We start from the raw sequence: 25,035 nt of genomic DNA, 5'->3' as shown, positions 1-25,035 counted from the left end.
AAGCGATTGCAGCAGAATGCTGAACAGGATCAATAACTGTTTCTGTTACATTACCTTCTTGTAATGTTACAACAACATTCCTTGCTGCTGTGTTAGCTGTTATCGTAGAGGACACTTGTTGCAGAGCTAAAATTTTCTTTTTTTGATTTTCTCCAAAAATTGTAGGAACAGCATGTTTATAAAGATACATTTCAGACCAATTGAATAAAAATCTCTTGTTGTGAAGTGCAATGAACACATTCTATATCGGCCATACTTATTGGTTTCTAAAACTCGCTGTACCATTGCTTCTATATCATCATCAAATTGTTTTGTTTGAATTAACCACTCCCTTACAAGTTCACCATATGGTGGAAATTTGTGAAATGAAGTAGATGTTGTTAGCTTGGTCTTCCTATTAGAGTTTGGACAACTTTTCACAATGCATACTGCCATTATCAAATCTGAAAGATTAAGTTAAAATACATTAATTCAATTTTGCATTTTGTATATTTGTTTTACAATTATAATAAAATATTAAGATTTGATGAAATATTAAAGAATGTTCATTTTAAATTGTTACAACTTTAATTAATAGGCATTTATTTGGAATAATTATGTAAATTAAATGAATTATAAAATAGAGAAGCACTCAACCGGAGAACAAACAATAAAAATAGCACAATATCTTGGCTTGTTGTCACCATAGATGCAGCCTATTTTTGCTCAATATGTGCCTTTATCAGAGAAGAAATTTTCAAATAAACCACGTTATTTATTTCGTATTCTCCATCTACCTCTCTCTCTATCTCTCTTTCTCAATCCCAACACAAACATTTATATACATTATATATAAAGTTTGAGAGAGAAATAGAGAGATAGTGACAGAAATAGAGGTAGAGAGAGGGAGACATAGAGATAGGGCTCCATGTACTAAGCCGTCAATTCATCCGTCATTTTAGACGCGGCTAAACTCGCCGTTACTCGCCGCGGGCAAAATGGTGTCCGCTGTGGCTATGTACTAATAATCCCACAATAAATAGACACGTCTAGCCCGCCGCGAGCAGTAGCGGAATATTGATAAATTTGACGCCTCGCTCGCCGCGACTAAGCTGATGTACTTAACTTTCAGTTGAATTGTCTGGCCAATTGTTAACACGTGACATGTAAGGTGTCATGAACGTCATAGTAGTCGCGGGAATAGAATGTTGCTCCTATAAATGTACAACTTTTCTAAACAACTTTATTATTGTTCCAAAATTTTTGGAGAGTAATTACAGAGCGCTCGTTTTTGTGATCTTTATTTACAATTTCGATATGGCTTCATCTGGATCTGAAACCGCTTCAAAATCCAAGAATCCTCACTTTTCTCATCAGCAAAACGTCGTTTTGATTGACATGATTATTGACTCTTATGATTATTTGTTTGGATGTCGTGTCAAACAGACAAATTTTTCTAGGAGGAAGCAGATCTGGCAAAGGATCAGCGACGCTGTTAGTGCCCAGGGTCCAGGAAAAAAGGATGTCGATCAGCTGAAGAAGCGTTACAACGACATTAAACGCTTCGCCAAAGCTAAATTGGCCAGAGAAAAAAATTCGGCAAGTGCTACCGGAGGTGGACCAGCATATGTGGCAGACCTCAATGATTATGAGCAGAAGCTTGTTCAGCGTCTGGGACCAGAGATCATCACTGGCATAACGGATGATTGTGACAGTGATTTAAGAGGTAAATGTACAACATAGTTGACGTAAATGTTTTTTTTTAAATTATGATAGGTCATTGTCTCCAATATATATTTCTTTAAAATAACATTATCTGACTTCTTACGCTTCAGTATCCGAATCTATATAGGCCATTTAGGCCCCAAATACTGTAATCATTTATGTCGCATATATGTATAAGGGATTGTACAAGCCATTTAGGCCCCAAATACTGTAATCATTTATGTCGCATATATGTATAAGGGATTGTACAATAATAGGGTTGTTATACTGCCTTTTTTTAAAAGGTCTAACGGAACTAAAGATTTGTTGATTATTAATATAGTGATCCCTAAAGATAACACCCATGTGTTTATTTTCAAACCAGTATTGCATAGAAACCTTAAAGAGATAATGACAATAGAAATAATGTAATTTGAAACTATTAAAATAATATTGTATGTCCGACATTAATCATGAGACTAACCCCAGATCACATGCCTTCTTAAATTTCTGATCTATTGACTTCCATGTTGCGTTATTTGACTATAGAATATTATTTTTAACATCTTTCAAAATTGTTCTCCGCTTTATAAACATATACTTTTTTCAGATATAGCTATGCACATAGTTGACGCAGTCACATGAACCATCTATGTGCATCAACCAATGATCATTTACTGTGCCTGTATAGATTTGCTTTTCATCAAAGTATAAAAATCCAATGAAGGCAAAAACATAATACAATTAAATATTTTTGAAAAAGCATTTTCATATGCAATTTGTAAAGGAAATTATATTTGTTCATATCCCTTTAAAGGGCCACTAAACCCAAAATCTTTTTTTAATGATTCAGATAGAGAATTGAAATTTAAACAACATTACAAATTACTTCCATTATTTCTTTGGCTTCATTTTCTAGATATTCTTAGTTGAGGAAAAATAAATACACATGTTGAGCCAATCACACAAGGCTTCTTTTTGCAGCAATCAAATGCTTTTCAACATAGAATATCAAGAGAATAAAACAAATTAGATAATATAAGTAAATTATAAAGATGTTTATAACTGCATTCTCTTTCCAAATCATAAAAAAAGGTGGTTGGCATGTCCCTTTAATGATTGAGCCTGCATTCACTGCTGTAATTATTATTATTAACACTTTTAGCTTTCAGTTTCAACTAGAAATAAAAATAAACCTAACGTATTTTTTTTTTAAAGCGACGCCAACAACACAAGCAGAGCCTGTGAGGAGTAACGAAGTGCCCACTTGTTCTACTTCATCTTCTGCGGTTTACAGACCACCCAGTTCAGCTGTTTCCAGACCTTCGGCCAGTTACACACACAACTTCCTCGGCGGACACACTTCCTGATCTAAGGACCAGCACTCCAGAAACTGGTGTTGGTAGAGCAACTGGTAAGTACTTTACAAATGAATAATTTCAATGTTGTGTGTTTTTTTTTATGTTTAAATGATTTTTATTGACAAAAGGTACACTGAAATACAAGCAATAAAGGTACATTTCTTATATCAACATTAAAGTGACAATTCACTAGAACAGCAACTTTCAATAATCAGTGACCAAGTTTTTTAAGAAAAATTTTTTGAGGGGTAGCTAAGAGTAGCGGTGAATCACACCAGGGCAGACCTGGGTGAAGGTAGTCAAGAAGAGGTATAGGAGGAGGTGTGGTTAGGTGAGTGGGGTAGGGCTTAGGGAGAAAGGTTTAAAAGGAAAGGGTATAGGATTTTATCCCATCTGGTTTAACGTAATATTTGTGTTGGAGGATTATGATTATGTCATGAAGGTTTCAAGGACGGGGTGGTATGTGATTGTTAACGCTGGGGAAAAGTTGTGGAATAAGCCTAATAAGTACGTTCATGAGAACCCTGCTCCCATATAAACTGAATGTTAGATATCATATCTTGTTTACCTAGGTAGCAATAATGCATCTTTTCTAGTGTAAGAATATGGCTTACTTCATATTGCCATTGGGCGACCGTGGGTATCTCTTGTGTTTTCCACAATCGGGGAATTAACCTCTTAGCACACGATAGCATTAATAAAAGCAGTTTCTTGCGGTAGACACATGTGAGCTTAGGGATGTGACTAAGGAGAATGATTTGTGGAGATAGAGTAATGTTAGTGCCCAGGATGTTAGATATGCGTCTCTCTATTTGGTTCCAAAAGTCATTTAGGAGAGGGCAAGACCACCAAATATGGATGATGGTACCCTCTTCTCCACATCTCCTCCAGCAACTGGAGGAGGCGGTAGGGTATATAGTTTTCAAGCGTTGTGGGGTTAAATACCACCGAGCTAGTATTTTGTAATTTAGTTCGGAAATGGTCAAGGAAATGGAAGAGGAATGTGTGTGGCAGAAGCATCGTCTCCAAGCCTCAACGTCTAGGTCAGTGAGGAGCTCGTCTGTCCATCTCTTTAAGTATGTTGGCTTTTTCTCAGGGAATGAGCCTCTGAGGATTTTGTATATCATGGATAGATGCGCCTTACCTATTTTTGGGTTGACGCATATCTGTTCGAAAGCAGTTAAGGGTCTCAGTATCGTTTCTTTATGAGGGCTGTGGGTAATGGCGTGTCTGATCTGTAAGTAAGAGTACCAACAATGAAAGGGTGATCCTAGCTCTTCGTTAAGCGTGGTTCTGTCCTTCACACCTGAGGGGGTGGTTATTAAGTATATTGGTAAGGCCGTAAGGAGTTTGTTGGCAGGAGTATGCGTAAAGTGGCTATGTTTGAGAAATAGGTGGTATTGAAGTAAAGGGGTTAAGGGAGATATTATTGTGGATACTCCTTTTGTATGTGTTAGTATATCGTCCCATATAGCCAAGGTGGTTTTAGTGTAATCATTGAGTTGTATGACATGCGGTCTAGAGTCTTTGGGTATCCAAGGCAAGTCTCTCATGTGGTTAACTCGTGATAAATAGCTTTCTATTTGTATCCAAATCTTTGAGGAGTTGGCATGATTCCATGCCACAACTCTGGCCAGATGTGCAGCTTTGTAGTAATTAAGTAAATTAGGTACACCCAACCCCCCATCCTCCTTACTCAAGTACATAGTGTGTTGGGCTATTCTGGGTCGTTTGTATGACCAAATAAAGGAATTAATCAATTTTTGCTGTTTACGAAGAAAAGGTTTCGGTATGGCCATGGGTAGGGTTTGAAAAAGATATAGATATTTAGGTAGTATCATCATTTTCACTGTGCTTATCCGTCCAAGCCAAGATAAATGTCCTTGCCTATGCCAATTTTCTAATAAGGTTTTAATGTTATTTTGAAGGTTAGTGAAATTATCGGGGAATAATTTATGTATATCTTTGGGGATCGTTAAGCCTAGGTATTTGAGTTTATCGACTAATAGAAATTTTGTGTGTTGTGTTATACTGAGGATTTCTTGAGGAGTCAAGTTAATCAGCATTATTCCCGACTTCTCCATATTAATGGTGAAGTTGGAAATTTGTTTATAGTCATCTAGTATTTGTATTAGGGCCGGTAGAGAAGTAGTCGGGGACTTCAATGTAAAGATTACATCATCCGCAAACAAGAGGCATTTTTGGGTTATATCTCCAAACTTGAGGCCTTGGATTTGATGGCAACTTCTGATTTGTAATGCTAATACTTCGACTGTGAGGGCAAATAATAGGGGTGAGAGTGGGCAGCCCTGACGGGTTCCATTGGAAATGGGGAAAGATTGAGAAATAGTGTTATTTACTTTAACTTTTGCACTCGGATTGTGATAGAGTGCCTTTATTCTATTGATGAATAACTCGGAGAAGCCGAATTTTGACAGTGTGGACCACATAAATTGCCAGTCCACCCTGTCAAATGCTTTCTCAGCATCTGTAGATAGTAGGGTAAGTGGTGAAAGATCGTAATGTGCGCATTGCAATGAGTGGAGCAGTCTGGTTGTATTGTCCTTGGCTTCCCTTCCTTTAATGAAGCCCACCTGGTCAGGGTGGATAATATCAGGTAATATCAAATTCAAGCGATTGGCTAAAATTTTAGCGTATATTTTCATGTCTATATTTATAAGTGAGATAGGTCTATAATTGCTAACCGAATCTGTAGATTTGCCTGGTTTAGGAATAACTGTGATCACTGCTTCTAGAAGGGAGCCAGAGAGAATGACACCATGATCAATATCCGTATAGAGCGATAAAAGATGGGTGTTAAGCTGTTGTTGTAAAAGTTGGTAAAATTTCGTCGTGAAACCGTCAGGGCCTGGGGCTTTGCCGTTTGGTAATGATTTTATGACCGAGCTAATGTCTTGAAGGGTGATGGGGGAATCTAAAAATTGTCTGTTTTCCTCCGTAATAGAAGGTATATCAACAGTAGCTAAGTACGAATTTAAAAGTTCCTTCTTATTTTGGGATGGGATATCTGCTATATTGTATAGTTTCTTATAGTAAGAAACAAATGAGTTAACAATGCCTTCATTAGTGTGGGTGGCTTCACCGGTAGGTCGTCGGATTGTTCTAATGAAATTGGAGAGTCTCTGTTTTTTAAGGGATCTAGCAAGTAGACGCCCAGCTTTGTTGCTTTCTACAAAAAATTTGGATTTGGTGGTCAGTGCTCTCATATGGGCTTTTTGTACTAGAAATCTATTAAGGGCCTCTCTTGCTGCAGTCATATTAGCGAGTTTAGAAGAAGAAGATGGGTCTGATTTAAGTGCAGCTTCACAGGTCGTCAGATCGTTAGTTAAGGAGGTGAATTGGGCGGTATGTAGTTTGCGCTGTGTTGCGTTATGTTTTATTATGACCCCCCTTATGTAACATTTATAGGCCTCCCAATTGTTTGCGGACGACGTGTCCTCCGGTCTATTTAAGGCAAAGAATTCATCTGAGAATTTTTTAAGGTCGTCAACTATAGCTTGGTCAGTTAGTAGGTGGTCATTGAGTTTCCAGTTGTATGTAGTGTTAGGTTTACTTGCCCACTTGAAATTAGTAGAAACCATACTGTGGTCGGACCAAGAAGTGTGAGTTATTTTTGAGTTAACTAGGCCTGAGAGGAGAGTTTGATCACATAAAATGTAATCTAGTCTAGAATATGTGTGCTGTGGGTGTGAGAAGAAGGTGTAGTCCTTCCTATCAGTGTGTACTATTCTCCAAGTATCAAACAGATTAATAGCTCATAAGGCCATACAGTTGGATTTAAGGGTGTTATTGCGCAGATATGATTTCCCACTAGATGTGTCTAGAATTGGATTCATAGGGAAGTTGAAATCTCCACCAACGATAATCGGACCTTTAGCTGTATCTAGTATTACGTTGGTTAGATGTTTAAAGAAATGGGGGGTGGGTCTATTCGGGGCATAGATATTTACCAGAGTAATAGGAGCGCCGTAGCACAGTCCAGCTAGAATTAAGATTCTGCCTTCACTATCTGAGTATTTTTGTATTAACTCGAAGGGAAAGTTGCGTCTAAATGAAATACTGACTCCATTTTTTCTATGTGTACCTGAGCTACAGAAGTGTTGATCGAAATATCTCCTAGATAGAACTGGCTCGTGATTTTTCTTAAAATGTGTTTCTTGAGTCATTATGATGTCAATTTTACGTTTATGGAAATCGTGAAACGCAATAGAGCGTTTTTCCGCTGAGAGGAAACCTTTAACATTTTGTGTGGCTATGTGTAGAGCCTCTGCTCTGTGGTGTGGGGAAAGAGTTGCCATAATATCAAGTGTATATGTCTTTGACACTGATCTATATAGAGAAACCAGATGAGATATTGGGGGGGGGTTATTTAAGGGGGACCTGCTGAGGTGGGAAGAAGGAGCTGGTATTGGTGGTGTGAGTAATCAGGAGGGAACAAATAAGATAGGGAGGGATGAAAGGGGGGTAATGGTAATAGAAAACAATATTAGAGCAAATAACAATGATTAGAACAACATTAATTCAGTTAGCAGTAAAATAGAATATAATTTCTGAAAAAATGTAGATATGAATGTATAGTGGAGTTGTGATTTAAAATTTCGTTTTGGGAGCTATTGTTACAGGCCGGGTGTTAGTGCAATCAAAGGTGACATTAATTATTTAGTGAGATGTGGTACTTGTTCAGCAGTGAGGGATATGTGTCTTGTGGAAATTGTCTGATTCGAGACCTGTTACTAGTTTTAGGGTGTCATACATAGTGGTGGGAAGATGGCACTAAGGGTGTCATATGACAGTGACTGAGCGGCTATACAATGTGTTATTGTGCCTTTTTATATAGGTCAAAAATTCGGGCCCTATTAGATAGTCATTGAAAGTCATAGCTTTAAAATAGATAGTGTGACTAAGACCTTGATTACATTAGGTTATACCGCCACCTTTGTCTATGGGTCTGTAGTTATAGCTATAGAAGATTTGTATATGGAATGTTTAATCTGTATTCTGTGTGATAGTGTCAAAACAAAATCAACTTTGAGCAACAACAATGGGTTAAACTTAATATATAACCTAACATAACATTAAATAAAAGGAATACAATGTCCTCGTGACATGTCTGAGATATAGGCTCCACCGGATATAGCTCAGTGCCTTTTTCTATCCCCCTTGAGTATGCATAAGGGTAGATAAATGTTCTGGGTTCAGGTACAGATAGTTCTTGTACAATTGGCAGAATGTGGGGAGCAGCTCAACAGCAAGAAAATAACATATACATAAAACATGTGAAAAGAACATATGGTTATCTATAGATCTATAACTGAAGATCATTACAAAAAGGATATTGAGAGGCTCATCTTCAAAGGCTCAGGTACGGCTATAAAGGACAAGCAAGGGAAAGAAACAAATAGTGTTAGAATAACATGATAAGGTTACTCATCTGGCAGAGTCCGTGTCCATGGTATCAGTAATGTCCATGCTAGTGGAGGAGATTTGTCTTCTTTTATTCTGACTGGGGATGGTATCTGGACCCGGTCTTCTTTGAGGCAAAGGGTTGGGAAATCTGTTTTGTAGCTTGTGGGGTGAGTGAGGAATGTTCTCATCCGGTGTGGAGATATTTAAGATGTTGAAAAATCTGCCAATGTCAGAAGATGAAGAGCACTTTGTTTTCTTCCCATTTTTCATGACGATAACAGATGTAGGAAAGCCCCACCTATAAGGGATATGAAGTGTACGAAGGTGGGATGTTAAGGGTTGGAAGTCTCGCCTCTTTTGTAGTGTCCTAAGGGATAAATCCTGGTAAATTTGTATCTTATGGTCCTGAAAATGAATAACTTGCCTTTTCCTGGCAGCATTATATATCTCCTCTTTTTGTCTATAGTTCTGAAAATGTACTACAATGTCTCTTGGAGGAGAGTCTTCAGGAGGTTTTGGTCGGAGTGCCCTGTGGGCTCTATCTAAAGGGATTTCTGAATTCTCCGAAAGATTGTCTCCTAATATGACAGTAAATAGAGCCTGAAGATATTCTCGGATGTCATTGGTTAAGACTGATTCTGGTATCCCCCTAAATCGGAGATTCCCTCTTCTGGTACGATTTTCCAAATCGTCAATTTTGTCTTCCAGTTCTGTGATGTGTTGGATTTGCTGTACCTGGTTAGTTGAGAGATTTGCCAATTTTTGTGCTACAACATACTCATGTTCTTCCAGGGTGTCCACCCTGTGACCAAGATCGTTGATTTTTTTTTTCAAGTCAGCACATTCATCCTTGATACATGTTTTGACCTGTTCGATTAGGGCTGCTATGGCTTTGTAGGTTATTGGTGTGTCATCTTCTTGAGTCAGATTCGTGGCTGCAGTGTCATTAATTATAGATGAGCTACTATCTTGATCTTCTTCGATGGAAGCCATCTGGGGTTCCAATGATTTGGCTGTAGGTATTTGGTCTGTTTGCTTAAAAAAAGCGTGTACTGCGCCCTGATTAGCTTGTGATGATTTTTGTGGTTTATCTTGGCGGGTGTTCTTTCTTTGCGACATGTTGTTGGAGGTTGGTGGTAGGCTTTTACAATCTTCCTCAGAGATCTCGGTGCACAGTACCCCCTGGGGAGTATACCCTCACAGGGTGATAACGGTAAAAGGGAGCTGGGTATGACCCGTCACAATTTCGTGTGGCGGGAAAGGGAGCAGGGGTATGTGCTGAGACGTGCTGTAAGAGATGTAATAATCCTGGGATTCGGTGACAGCAGTGATCTGTTTTGTAGCCCCTGTAAGAGGATGTGTATGCCCAGCTTTTAAGGCGTTTTGTGCGTTCCTTTTTATTTTATATGATCTGGGTAGAGAGTCAGTGTAGGACAAGTTAAGGTAGCTAGTAGATTGCAAAATCAGGCAAGCATTTTCACGAATAAAGATTCTTTTGCTAGGATGTACCAGTTTTAAGGGTAGTGGTAGTGTAGATTAAGTTGAGCTGGTGACTGGACAAGCTGTAACAGTGGGTCTGCACTTCAAAAGTTGGTATAATAGTGCTCCCTGTAGTTTGAGCAAGCAGGAAGAAAATTTGCATATACATTAAAAGTGCGTCATTGTCTTTGTCTTGTAATCCAGATACAGTTCTAACTCTTTTTGGTCCCACATACATATAAGGAGGTTATTAGTAAAAGGTAACCTCAGCTTTCAAGTGTCTCATCAACTTGGTAAAGTTAATAATATCTCGTGGTATATGAACGGATCTCAGCTTAACTGTGGTGGCATGTATGTACATGGATTAGGCCATATTCAGCAGTGGTGAGGGTCCGGTGGTGAGATAAACCGTTGAGTCGTTTGTACATGCATTTATAAAATGAGCGCTCGCATGGAGTAATAATAATAATAGGCCCAAGTCAGTGTGTATAGCGTCAACGTCTTACCGGACATTTGTTAAGCTGGGCCCGATCTTGACAGATTGCGTAGCCAGTGGTGCTGTTACAGCCGGTGTCTCTAGGCGTCCTGGTCTTAAGCGCCTTCTTTTTCAGCTGCGTGTAAGGCTCCGGCACTTGCTGTGTTCAGCACTGAGAGCCTCGTGAGTGGGAGTGCCGCGGTGTTTGCTGCAGTGAGGGCCGTAAGCCTGTCGGATTATTCCGGTCTCGTGCTAGGTTAAGAGCTGATTTTTCAAGGATGTCTGCTTGGTTACTTATTGCATCTATAAATCGTTAAAGGTTCACCATAAGTGCGGACATGATCGCTTTTTTAGCGAAAACACCCGGCCCGTTTTCAGAGCTTCACTGAAGTGCGGCCATCATGGTCGGCTGCTCGCTCCGCCCCTCAATGTTGTGTGTTTTATCTCTTTTATCTCTCAATTTTTTTTTTTTTTAATTTTTTTTTTAAATGTCAAATGTCATTATTGACATATTCTAGTTCGAGATCTTTTACAGATGGAATGTAATTTGAAGGACAAATAGCAATGATCATAGATTTTCATGAAAGGGACACTGTACAAATTTTTTTAAATGAAGATTCGTGTAGAGCATGTATGCAATTTTAAGCAACTTTCTAATGGTTTTAAAATGTATCATTATTTTCTTTTTGAGAATTGATCATAGTATTACATAAGTAAGTTGATTGAAATTCCATGCTATATATCTTATTCTCAAAAATATTAGTTTTGCTTCAGTGTCCAGTTAATTGCAAAGTACATTTCCATTAATAATTTTCAAAATAGAAATTTCACTGAATGTAATAGCGTTTGAATATATGGTTACATTGACTAAAAAACCTTTTTATTTTATTTATTTATTTTTATGTTATTTATTTTTTTATAGGTGATTTGGGACGTCTTTTCCAGCGATTGACTGGACATTCATCTCCATTATTTGATGGTATGTATCACATATGTATATATATATAATATAACTTAAATTGGTGTATGACGGTTGTATCTGCTCTCTCCTTCTATTCTATTTCTGCAAGTGTTTTTAGAACATTTTATTTTTATTTACTAACAATTTGTTATGTCTTGATCTAGAAGAAGAAAACTCATCAAGGGAGATCACTATCAATCTCATGCCGATAGTGGAAAATCCCATTCAAGATGAACCACCAGGAGGGCATGATGGAAGTGAGACTCCAGATATTCTTGAAGATTTTGGAGATGCGCAACCAGATGAAATTCACACACCGGAAAACCTTGAGGAACCTGTTGAAACACAGGCACCACCAATTGCACTGCAAACAGGTGGTCTAAATATTGACAATACACCGGCAGAAGGACTATTGGCCGATGCTGGATTGAGGGAAATGTTGACACTTGCAAGGCAATACAGAGAGGACCACAGAGAAATGCAAAATATTATTAACACTAATATTGACAGCTGGGCTGCTCTGTCAGAAAAAAATGTTGAAATAGAAATGCAAAGGAATGAGATTGAAATGCAGAAATTACAGCTGCAAAGAGAAATGTTCCACTGGCAGAGGCGGATGGATGAAGAGAAAAACCAGCAAATTAACAGAGCTTTAACCATCAGTGAAAGGACATTACAATCTCTGTTGGCTATTGTCAGTGAAAGGGAGGGTACAACAGACCCAAAGAGGCCACGTCTAGAGTGAACATTTAATTTATTATTTATAACACTATATTAGTCACTGTTCATTTTTTTTCATCGATATATTGTTTAATAAGTTATTTTTTGTGTTCTTTAAGTTTAAAATGTTATTATTTAATAAAGACAAATTTTTTTATGCCCAAAAAAAAAGTTTATTTACATAAATTCAAAATCACTTTTGATTTCTCAGTTATTAATTGTCATTCTTCTGACAATCATCATGACAAAACAAAAAATGAAATCAAATAACATATTTACGGTATAAAAAATCTACTTGCTCCATTAACATTCCCAAAGTTGCCCTAGTTTTAGAAATTTTTTGTTTAACATGATCTTCAAGACAACTCTGAGTACTTTTGTCTGCAGTTTCAATAGTTGATGTTGAAGATAAATCTGTAGAAAAATAAATGCAAAGCAAATTTTAATTCAATTTTCATATACATATTCAATGTATGATAGGGTTTTTCATCACAAATATTACCTCCTGATGTGCTGTTATCTAGGTTATCTACTATATTAGCTTCTACACTTATGTCCACTCCTTTAAAGCTTTCATCTGAGCCAACTCCTATTTGAAATATACAATATGTATTAGTTAAAACTTTGATTTTCTTAGATTTAAGATTACTGAGTATGAAACATACCTTTATCTACCATCATTGTTGGTAAAACTTCTATCCTTGGTTGAGTATCATCTGAAGTCAAGGCTTCAAATATTGTCACACTATCAGGATTTTGAAATTCTTCAATTTCCATACTATTTTCCATGTCTTCCATGGTAATATCTATGAACGTAATTACAAAGATAAAGATAGAAAACTATTAAATCAAAAACCTAGGATATATTATTTAAAACAATAATAATAATCATTAAAAGGGACATAGAACCCAATTTCTAAGTTTCATGATTCAGATAGTGCATGCAATTTAAATAAACTTTCTATTTTACTTCATTCTTTTTGTATCTTTATTTGAAAAGCAAGAATGTAAGTTTAGATGCCAGCCCATTTTTGGTGAACCAACTGTGTTGTACTTGCTAATTGGACAGAACCAATCAAAAAGTGCTGTCCATGGTGCTCAACCAAAAATTGGCTGGCTCCTTAGCTTAGATGCCTTCTTTTTCAAATAAAAATAGAAAGATGAGGAAAAAAATGATAATAGAAGTAAATTAGCAACTTGATTAATATTGCATGCTAAAACTTTTTAAGCCAAAACCTAAAATATATGATTTAAAATTTAAATAATGTCATTACCTGTCTGTGTCTTTTTATGAAAAATTTCATATGGATTTGGAGATAATTCAATATCCAATAGTGTTATTGGCAAAGGTGGAGAAAGAGCTTCACTTCTGGGTGTTTGCACCAACATTGACCTTAGGTAGCGTGGTGGGTGTGCACACTTCATTCTCCTACTTCTCATATCTATAAACATATATATAAAAAAAATTTGGAATACATTTTTTTTTTAATTATTCCAAGTAATTTTTTGTTTTCAAAACATTCAGTTCTGCATGCTTACTTTTCTAACATGTTTCAATGGTATATAGTAATATATTTATATTTTATTCTACTAACTCAGTTCTGCATGTTTCAATGGTATATACTAATATAGTTATATTTTACTCTACTAACTCATTTTTGTATGCTAAGTTTTCTAACCTTTTAAGTGTATATAGTAATATAGTTAAATTTTAATCTACTAACTCAGTTCTGCATGCTTACTTTTGTAACTTTTTGCAATTGTATATACTAATATAGTCAAAGTAACACTCAGAAAATAATATTGTCCTGGATTCGTCAATGATGACGCAGTTCAAAAATAAACCCTTTTTTTATATTATAAAAAATTATTTCATATATAATTTTGAAACTTACATGTCCTTATCAATCTTCGAATCGATTTATAGTACTTCGGTTCTCTTCTCTTCAAATCACTATATTTTCTAAGACACTGTCGTCTTGTTCTTTTAATTTTTGAAATACGATGCATTCTTCTCAGCATCTCGTATATAATTTTGTCTCTGCATTCCTGTCTCACTCCCCTCACACCACCAATCCGTTTAGGGAAATATTTATCCATGGCATAAACTAATGTCACCAATTCTCCAGCACCAAAAGGTTCAGGACGCGACATGTTAGACGATGACGTGATTAATCGTTATGTCAATCATTAGCGCATTGATATAGATATGTATCCCCGAAAAATAGAAAAAAATATAATGTATATGTAGATTAATGTATTTTATGAAGGTTTGTAAATATCGATGTTTATAGTTATTACAAATGATATTTGGTTTCTATACATTTTCTTTGTTTCAGATGTGTTGATATGTATTAAAATTTACTTTGGTTTATAATTGTTATTTTGTTTCTAAACATTTTCTTTTTTTCAGATGTGTTTATATGTATTAAAATTTATTTTGGTTTACAATTTTTATTTTGTTTCTAAATATTTAATTTTTTTAAGATGTGTTTATATGTATTAAAATGTACTTTGGTTTACAATTGTTATTTTTTTATAAACATTTTCTTTGTTTCATATGTGTTTATATGTATTAAAATTTATTTTGGTTTACAATTGTTATTTTGTTTCTAAATATTTTCTTTTTTTTCAGATGTGTTTATATGTATTACAAGTTACTTTGGTTTACAATTGTTAATATATAATGTTTAAAGATTGTAATTTTGTAATAAAATAATTTATTTGCCATTATTTTCTATATGGCACTATTCTTTTAACAAATCTTGAATGGAAAAATATATTATAAAGGTTAAGAAAATAAGTGTTAAGAGTAAGCCCTTAAGGTATTTATTTGAATATGGGAAAACCTAGTAGCTGTTAAAAATTGAGGTTAGAATAAAACAAATCAAATTAGCAAGTCTTTTTTAACTCAAAAATCCTATCTGATAACATAAAGCACTGTTGAATATACTGTCGCTTGTTACAGCTACAATTCAATGACACAATACAATGAATTAGCATCAGCTATGGAGGGATTACATTACACTAATCACATTATGTAAAAGAGTGAGAGCAGCTGTAGACACTAGTGTGATGTCACAAAGACAATGTATTACCTATAATATATTGTCTGTAATAACTTTGATCATAAACTTTATTTATTTGAAACCTTTGATAATTGAAGAGCAACAACTGTTATGTATGTAACTGTTTATCATGAGTGATTTTTAATAACCTTAATTCTTAAAAAAAAAATGGAGACAAGTTAATAAAGAAAGTTTTTTATTGATCAACTGAAACTTTAATCTTCAAAATATTGTTCTGAAACCATGTCCCTTGTTGCATTTCCACGCCTATTAGCTTGTTCTACATATATTTCTTCTGGTAAATCATCAGCATCTATTGGATCTTCATCTTCTAATGGACAGCCTCTTTTAATTGCAATATTGTGCAGTATGCAGCAAACCAATATAATTTTTGCAACTTTCTCTGGTGCATACTGCATAGCACCACCAGAACGATCAAGACATCGAAACCGCATTTTCAAAATACCGAAAGTCCTCTCAATAATCCCCCTGGTAGATCGGTGAGCTTCATTGAAACGTACTTGACTTCTGGTCTGTGGGTTGTTATAGGGAGTCAACAGCCATTCTGTACATGAGTACCCTCCATCTCCTAATAGAAGATATAATAAATATAAATATTAATATAAGAATAATTATAAAGATTCAGAACTATACAATACAAATTTAAACTATACAGATTACAGTTGACAAATTGGGCGCAATTTTTGTACATTGAAATGAGAGACAAATTAGACGCCAGTTATGCTTACCTAGAAGCCATCCGTCAGGCATATTTCCGTCCTCGAACTTCCGGTATAACCCAGTCTGCCTTAAAATGTAAGAATCATGACAGGAGCCAGGAAAGTTAGAACGGACACTGATAATCCTCATGTTGGGGTCACAGACCATCTGGACATTCAAGGAATGGAAATGCTTTCTATTCCTATAGATCTCCTCACGAGCTTGAAGTGATCTTACAGCAACATGGGTACAGTCTATGGCACCTAGGACATTGGGCATCCCAGCCATCTTATAGAAATTTGACTTGATAGATTGCCATTCTTCAGGGGTAGATGTCAAACAAACATATCGATGAAAAATAAGCATCATAGCCCCTATTACTTTGGATAAGTGGTGTGAAAAAGCAGATTGACTCATTCCAATAATGACGCTAGAAACTGCCTGAAAGGAGCCTGTTGCAAAAAAATGCAGTGCAGCTAATAGTTTCAGAAGTCCCGGAATAGCTTGTGAACGAGCAGTCATCGGCTCCAAATGATCTTCAATCTCTCGATACAGGTGTAATATCGATTCACGATCAAGCCGGAATCTTTGTATGATCTCTCGGTCAGAAAGGCCGTGCAAACCAACCCGTGGAAGGAATACACGGGGGACACGAATTCTCCTTCTTCTAACGATAGGATTAGCTACATTTCCAGTATTCTGTCTTCTAGCCCGGATTTGCATCAAACGGAGAATAAACAAAAACAGAATTCTCTCCATAGCTGCTGAAATGAACAATGTAAGTACAATGCTGATATTACTGCCTTTTATATATGTATAGACTGGCGTCTAGAGTGGCTTTCCTATTGTTTTGTACCTTGCCCACCACCTAAAAGGTGGCGAGGCAAAAATAATGAGGTGGGGGCGGAGATTGACGCGAGCGGACAAATAGATTTTTTAGTACATTCGTTTATGGCGAGTTGGTGGTCAAATGTGTCTAATTACAGTAAAAAATGGAGAGGTAGCGAGGTTTGGCGGATAAGTACGCTCGCAATTTTAAAGATGCGAGTTTTAACATAATTGACGGCTTTGTACATATCAGTTTGCGAGTTTTGACGCGAGATTTGTTGCGGGTAGCTCGCTGACTGCTTAGTACATGGAGCCCATAGAGTGAGAGATATATAGAGAGAGGGAGAGAAAAAGCAAGGGAGGTAGAGGTATAGAGATGGAGATAGAGAGCAATAGAAAGAGAGAGGTAAAGAGAAATTCAGAAAGGGGGGTAGAGAGAGAGGGGGGAATAGAAAGAGAAGGAAGGAGAGGGTGAGATAGGGAGAGAGATAGAAGGAGAGAGAGAGGGAGAAAGAGAAGAAGATAAAGTGAGGGAGAGAGGGGTATAGAGAGACAGATAGTGAGAGAGAAAGATTTATTATGAAAAAGAGAGGAAGAGAGAAATAGAGAGAGAGAGAGGGAGGGATAGAGGGCTTGTAGAGGGAGAGTTAAAGTGGGGATAGAGGGAGACATAGAGCTAAAGAGATAGAGAGAGAGGGAGAGAAAAAGCGAGGGAGGTAGAGGGATAAAGGTGGAGAGAGAGAGAAAGAGATAGATAAATAGAGATATTCATATAGGGTGTAGAGAGAGACGGTTGGATAGAAAGAGAAGGAAGTTGAGGGTTAGATAGGGAGAGAGAGAGGGGGAGAAAGAGAAGAAGAAAAAGTGAGGGAGAGATATAAAGTTAGTGAGATAGAGAGAGATAGTGAGAGAAAGAGAGCAAGAGAGAAATAGAGGTAGAGAGAGGGAGGGATAGAGGGGTTAGAGAGGGAGAGTGAGGGATAGAGTGGGGAGACAGGGAGAGATAGAGTGAGAGATAGAGAGGGAGAGAAAAAGCGAGGGAGGTAGATTGATAGAGGGGGAAAGATAAAGCAAGATAAAGAGAGAGGTAAAGAGAGAGTCAGAAAGGGGGGTAGAAAGAGAGGGAGGGGGATAGAAAGAGAAGGAAGTAGAGGGTGAGATAGGGAGAGAGGGGGGTAAAGAGAGAAATTGAATGAGAAATAGAGGGAGAAAAACAGGGAGTACGTGAGACAGAATGAGATATAGAGAGGGAAAGATAGTTAAATAGAGAGAGGGAGAGGAGAGAGGGGGGATAGAGAGAGAGAAAAAGAGAGAGAGAGGTATAGAGAGAGGGAGAGAGAAAGAAAGGGAGAAAGAGAGGTGGAGAGAGAGAGAGAGAGGTGTTGAGAGAGAGAGAGAGAGAGTGATCGAAAGAGGGGGATAGAGAGCAAGAGAAATAGAGAGAGAGACATATAGAGAAAGAGATAGAGAGAGAGAGAGAGGGAGAAAGAGAGGGAGAGAGAGAGGGAATGAGAGTGGTAGAGAGAGAGGGAGAGATAGAGAGATTTGGGGGGGGGAGGAAGAGAGAGGGGGAGAGAGAGGAAGAGACAGGTGTTTATCCATGTATTTACTGGAGCTAAAAATGTGCTTGTGCACGTGAAGTTATCTGGGAGCAAGTACTGATTATATACACTAAAGGAGCACTTTTGCAGAGACTTAAATACAAGTTAATCACATATTTCTGAATTTTAATTATATAACTATGCTGGTTATGCAAAATTGTGGGATGTGTAATATGGCTAATAAAGCTGTAATATATCTTCCAAAAAATGTTTTTATCAAGGTGTAGACTGTTCCTTTTAAATCAGTGATTTGCAAACTTTTTAAGGCCATGGCACACTTTTTTACATTACAAATTCCTGTGGCACACCACCATCCCAAGATTTTAAAAAATCACACATTGTGGCCTAATACAGGATATATATACGTTTTTATATATATATATATATATATATATATATATATATATATATATATATATATATATATATATATATATATATATATATATATAAAAATATATATACACTCTGTACTATGCTGTCATGTCATGCCTCCTACAAACTATACATCACATATTGACATTCATTCACAAACAATCATAATGGTTGTAAATGATGCCTGATGAGCCTGTCACATACCTCCCGATATTGCATAATTTGAAAGAGGGACACCCCTGCACTGTTGTCAGTCTGCCGTGGCACACCTGATTATCTCTCATGGCACACTAGTGTGCCACGGCACACTGGTGGAAAAACACTACTTTAAATGTTGTTAGACGTAAGATCATGAGAAGCAGATAATATATATTTAAATTGCTGATTGTTGTCATCATATTGATATATAGAGGTTGATGTTGTCTACAAAATTTATTCTTTTTTAAATGATTAGAGCTTCAATCGTCCTTCAACAAAGGATAAGAAAAAAAACTTATATGTTAAAATTATAGATTTTTTTAATTAGTATTATCAATAAGATACATATAGGGAAATAATTAGTTTAATGTAATATTGAGTTAGCACAGTATATAATTAAACTATACATACAGCTATAATAAATAAACAAAGCTAATTCAGTATCTTTATATAGATAAATCACTGCTGGAAAATAGACATATACTCACTGATGTATACTGTAATATAGATTCATAAACATCAATTTAATAATTGTTCAATTGTACGTGTAATTTTAAGAGCATGAACACAAGCATAAAATCAGGAATGCAGAGGAACAGCTCCAACAAATCAGATAGTTTGATTAAAAGTACGGTAAAACGGCAATACTTATGATATAAAATTATTTATTTGGGGTACAGATTGCCTATAAAAAAATGAAAATAATATGTTGCAAATAAATAAATTATAACGTAAGCACAATTTATTTGAACATTTTACAATAAAAAAAAAAAAACGAATCGTAAATAAGAATTAGTATACAATGTTAAAGATCAAAATGTGTTTGGAAAACATAGAAAAGATTACATATTTAATTTAGATATTACCGATATTATATTAATCAGTGAAGCTATTACTTCCACTGACGACTAAAACACAGAGGTAACAAGTTGGTTTTTGCAGAGTGTGATAGCGAATACAGACTTCCGTTATAAATCTAATACAGACTTCCGGTTTTTAGGAGAATCTCAATGCGCATGCGTATTTATGAACGATGATGTCACTGGGAGCTCCGTGCACAAGCGTAACAGTGAAGGAGAAGGTATCTATACCAAAGGAGGGGAAGCTATTGGGAGGAGTTAGACGGCCATATTTACAACAGGGAGCACAAACTTTGATTAAAGCGATGTTGGTTATGCGATAAAAATAAAAACTGATGCAGGGTATCATTAGAATTCTAAGATTGCGATTAGTCATATGGGATAACGTTTTATTAGGTGTAGACTGTCCCTTTAAAATTGAATATTGTATCAAGTAGTGTAGAGTGAAGCTGGCTTAAGTGTGCTATAGATATTATTTGAGGTATGGCAATTTGGGTGTGGGTAAAAGCCGGATCCTGCGGATCCATGCCTAGTTTAGACAGATACACACAAATTTAAGTGTTTTCAACACAAACACATCCAGACACTTCTGGATCCAACAACATTTTACTGCAAAACATTTGGGTCCTTTCAGAACCAGCACTTTTTTACAGAAAAACAGCCGGATCCTGCCGGATCCATGCCTAATTTAAAAAGATACACACAAATTTATTTTTTTACTCCACAAACACATCCAGACACTTCTGTATCCAACAACATTTTACTCAAAAACATTCAGAACCAGCACTTTTTTACAGAAAAACAGCCGTATCCTGCCGGATCCATGCCTAATTTAGAGAGATACACAAAAAATGTAAGTGTTTTCCACACAAACACATCCAGAAACTCCTGTATCCAACAACATTTTACTCCAAAACATTTGGGTCCTTTCAGAACCAGCACTTTTTTTACAGAAAAACAGCCGGATCCTGCCGGATCCATGCCTAATTTAGACAGATACACACAAATTTAAGTGTTTTCCACACAAACACATCCAGACACTTCTGGATCTATCAATATTTTACACAAAACATTTTGGACCTTTCAGAGCCAACACTTTTTTACAGAAAAACAGCTGGATCCTACCGGATCCATGCCTAATTTAGACAGATACACACAAATTTAAGTGTTTTCCACACAAATACATCCAGAAACTTCTGTATCCAACAACATTTTACTCAAATACATTTGGGTCCTTTGAGAACCAACACTTTTTTACAGAAAAACAGCCGGATCCTGCCGGATCCATACCTAATTTAGAAAAATACACACAAATTTAAGTGTTTTCCACACAAACACATCCAGACACTTCTGTATCCAACAACATTTTACTGCAAAATATTTGGGTCCTTTCCGAACCAGCACTTTTTTTTACAGAAAAACAGCCGGATTCTGCCGGATCAATGCCTAATTTAGACAGATACACACAAATGTAAGTGTTTTTCCACACAAACACATCCAGACACTTCTGTATCCATCAACATTTTACTCAAAAACATTTGGGTCCTTTCAGAACCAGCACTTTTTTTTACAGAAAAACAGCCGGATTCTGCCGGATCCATGTTTAATTTAGACAGATACACACAAATGTAAGTGTTTTCCACACAAACACATCCAGACACTTCTGGATCTATCAATATTTTACACAAAAACATTTTGGTCCTTTCAGAACCAAAACTTTTTTACAGAAAAACAGCTGGATCCTACCGAATCCATGCCTAACACTACTATAAAAAAATACAAAGTATCTAATTACAAAAAAAAATACTAAATTACAAAAAATAAACACTAAATTACGAAAAATAACAAACAAAATGATCAAAAAGAAAAAAGAATTACACCTAATCTAATATCCCTATAAAAATAAAAAAGCCCACCCAAAAAAAACAAAAAACCCTAGCCTACAATAAACTACCAATAGCCCTTAAAAGGGCTTTTTGTGGGGCATTACCCCAAAGAAATCAGCTATTTTATAAGTAACACAGATCCTCCAACAGTAAAACCCACAACCCAACCAAACCCCCAAAATAATAAACCTAACTCTAACAAAACCCTAAGCTACCCATTGCCCTAAAAAGGGTATTTGTATGGGCATTGCCCTTAAAATGGCATTTAGCTCTTTTGCTTGCCCTGAAAAGGGCATTGAGCTCTTTTAAGAAAAGCCCAAACCCTAAACTAAAAACAAAAAAAAACACCCAAAAAAGTTTAAAAATTCTTAACACTAACCCCCGAAGATCCACTTACAGTTCCTGAAGTCCGGACATCCAGGCGGCGAGAGGTCTTTATACAGGCGGCGAGGTCTTTATCCATCCAGGCGGTGCCTTCTATCTTCATCCCAGCGGCGTCTTCTTTCTTCATCCTGGCGACACGTAGCGGGTCCATCCTGAAGACATCCGGCGTGGAGCATCCTCTTCATACAGTCGCCGCCATATACTGAATCTTCAGTGCAAGGAAGCCTTTTCAAAATGGCCTCCCTTGCATTCCTATTGGCTGATTTGATTTTAGAAAATTAAATCAGCCAATAGGATGAAAGCTAGTGAAATCATATTGGTTGTTCAAAACAGTCAATAGGGCGAGAGCTTCTGAAATTCTATTGGCTGTTCAAATCAGAAACTCATAACTACTGCTCTCAGATTGCAAAAAACAGATTATGTCGTTATAGGATGTAATGCAAGCTTTTTAGATTCACAGCAAAACTTGTAATGGCAGTGCTATGGAAGTCCCATGAAAAAACGTAATTTTTTACGAGTGCGGAACTGACGTTGCGTTACAGGCTAAAAGTCTTGCGGTACAGCTATACCGACAAGATTTCTAATGGCTGTGTTGCTGTTTTAACGCTGAAATGTCACAAAGCTCAAATTTTCTCAAACTAGTTTCTTGAACATGAGAATAAGTTCACTATACTTCAATGCCGTTCACAGTCACAAAATCTTAATTCAATAGAGCACCTTTGGGATGTGGTAGAATGGGAGATTCGCATCATGGATGTGCAGCCGAAAAATCTGCAGCAACTGCGTGATGCTATCATGTCAATATGGACCAAATGTCTGAGGAATGTTTCCAACACCTTGTTGAATCTATGCCACGAAGAATTAAGGCAGTTCTGAAGGCAAAAGGGGGTCCAACCCGCTACTAGTAAGGTGTACCTAATAAAGTGTCCGGTTAGTGTGTGTATATATATATATATATATATATATATATATATATACTGTGTATGTGTGTATATATATATATATATATATATATATATACAGTATATATATATATATATATATATATATATATATATATATACATATATAAAATTATTTTTTTAAATACATTTTATTGAAGGCAAAATAGCAACAACAAAAAAAACTTGGTAACATACAAACTAGTCTGGAAGAATTCAAATATAGCCACAATATTGATATATTTACTAATTTGGGTTGAGTTGAAGGGACAGTCTACTTGAATATGTTTATTTTTTGAAACAATAGATAATTCCTTTTATTACCCATTCCCCAGTTTTAAATAACCATCATTGTTATATTAATATACTTTTATCTCAGTGCTTTTTACAAACTTGCATTTCAGCCAGTTAGTGTTGACTAATAAATAACTCCATGGGAGTGAGTACAATATTATATATATATATGGCATACATAAACTAGCACTGTCTAGGTGTAAAAAGCTAATAAAATGCACTGAGATAAGAAGAGGCCTTCAAGGACTTAGAACTTAGGTTATGAGCCTACCTAAGTTTAGCTTTTAACAAAGAATACCTAGAGGACAAAGCAAATGTTATAATAAAAATAAATTGGAAAGTTGTTCAAAATTGTATGTCCTATCTGAATCATGAAAGTTTAATTTTGACTATACTTTCCCTTTATGTAAGGCAGCTGAGGAAAAAAAATTCTGCAATGATTTATCTTTGTCTCATTTTTTTACACCACAAAAACCTGACATTTTAACAGGGGCGTGTAGATTTTTTATATCCACTGTGTATATATATATATATATATATATATATATATATATATACAGTAGATAGATAGATAGATAGATAGATGTGTATATATATATATATATATATATATATATATATGCAGTTCTGGGTTCCAAGCACTCACTGTACTGGTGAATTGCCTGGGAGCTCTCTATGGTAGATAGGTAGAAACTTCAAAGAAAGAAGAGGCAGTCACTCACAGGACTTAATGAACAATATTTTTATTAGTATTTTATCAACAAGGATCAGTCAACGTTTCGATTCTCACAGGGACCTTTGTCAAGACTGTTTCGTAGTCAATATACATGGAATATACTCACCACTGAGCATATTCCATGTATATTGACTATGAAACAGTCTTGACAAAGGTCCCTGTGAGGACTGAAGCGTTGACTGATCCTTGTTAATGAAATACTAATAAAAATATTGTTCATTATGTCCTGTAAGTGCCTCTTCTTTCTTTGAAGTTTTTATATATATATATATATATATATATATATACACTACTCTATAACAATTATTAATAACTATAATTAATAATTATTATTAATGTTTTTTAAAATTAACATAACACACCTTAAGATAACTCATTTATTATTTATTATTTGATGTGTGCTTACCCCACAACTCGTTAGACCTAAATCGCAAAACCCGAAGTGTGTTACACATATTTTACATTCCTACGTTCTTCACATAGAAAAAGGTTTGCTGTTTGTTGTACTAGCGAGTTGCTGTTGCCAGTTTACATAACGTGTTGGTGCCATAGTGCTATTTATTTTATGGAATCTAGGCCAATATGTCTTTGCAGGTAAAACAATGGATTGAGACAATTCATATGAAGACCGTGAATACATTTTATTTGATGTTACCAGCCCGCAAAGTCCTCTCAGAATGTTGCAAGTCTCAAGGCTGTGACACACTGCAAGCAGAGCGGTGCGCAGCGTGTACATGCAGCTGTGTGCGCTTAGTGTGTCCTGCCTTTTCATCTCTGAGCACTCTGCTGCGTCAGGACGCGTAGCTGAGCGCTCAGAGATGAAATATTTGAACTTCAGAAGCAATGCGACGCGGAGCGAAGCAGCTGCTTTGCCTCGCGCCGCATTGCTTGCAGTGTGTCACGGGCTTCAGAGTTTGGTCAGCAAAAATATAAGCAGGTGTACCATTTGGGCATTTTTGTTGCAATTATCATGAGTTCACTTTAATAAACACTAGAGGGCAGCATAATATAGCAAGTCCTCTATTGCATTTATCTGAA

This window comes from Bombina bombina, chromosome 1, assembly GCF_027579735.1.
Source record: "Bombina bombina isolate aBomBom1 chromosome 1, aBomBom1.pri, whole genome shotgun sequence".
In the NCBI taxonomy this organism is placed as follows: Eukaryota; Metazoa; Chordata; class Amphibia; order Anura; family Bombinatoridae; genus Bombina; species Bombina bombina.
The sequence above is the reverse complement of the archived record's forward strand: the minus strand, read 5'-3'. Positions refer to the sequence as shown.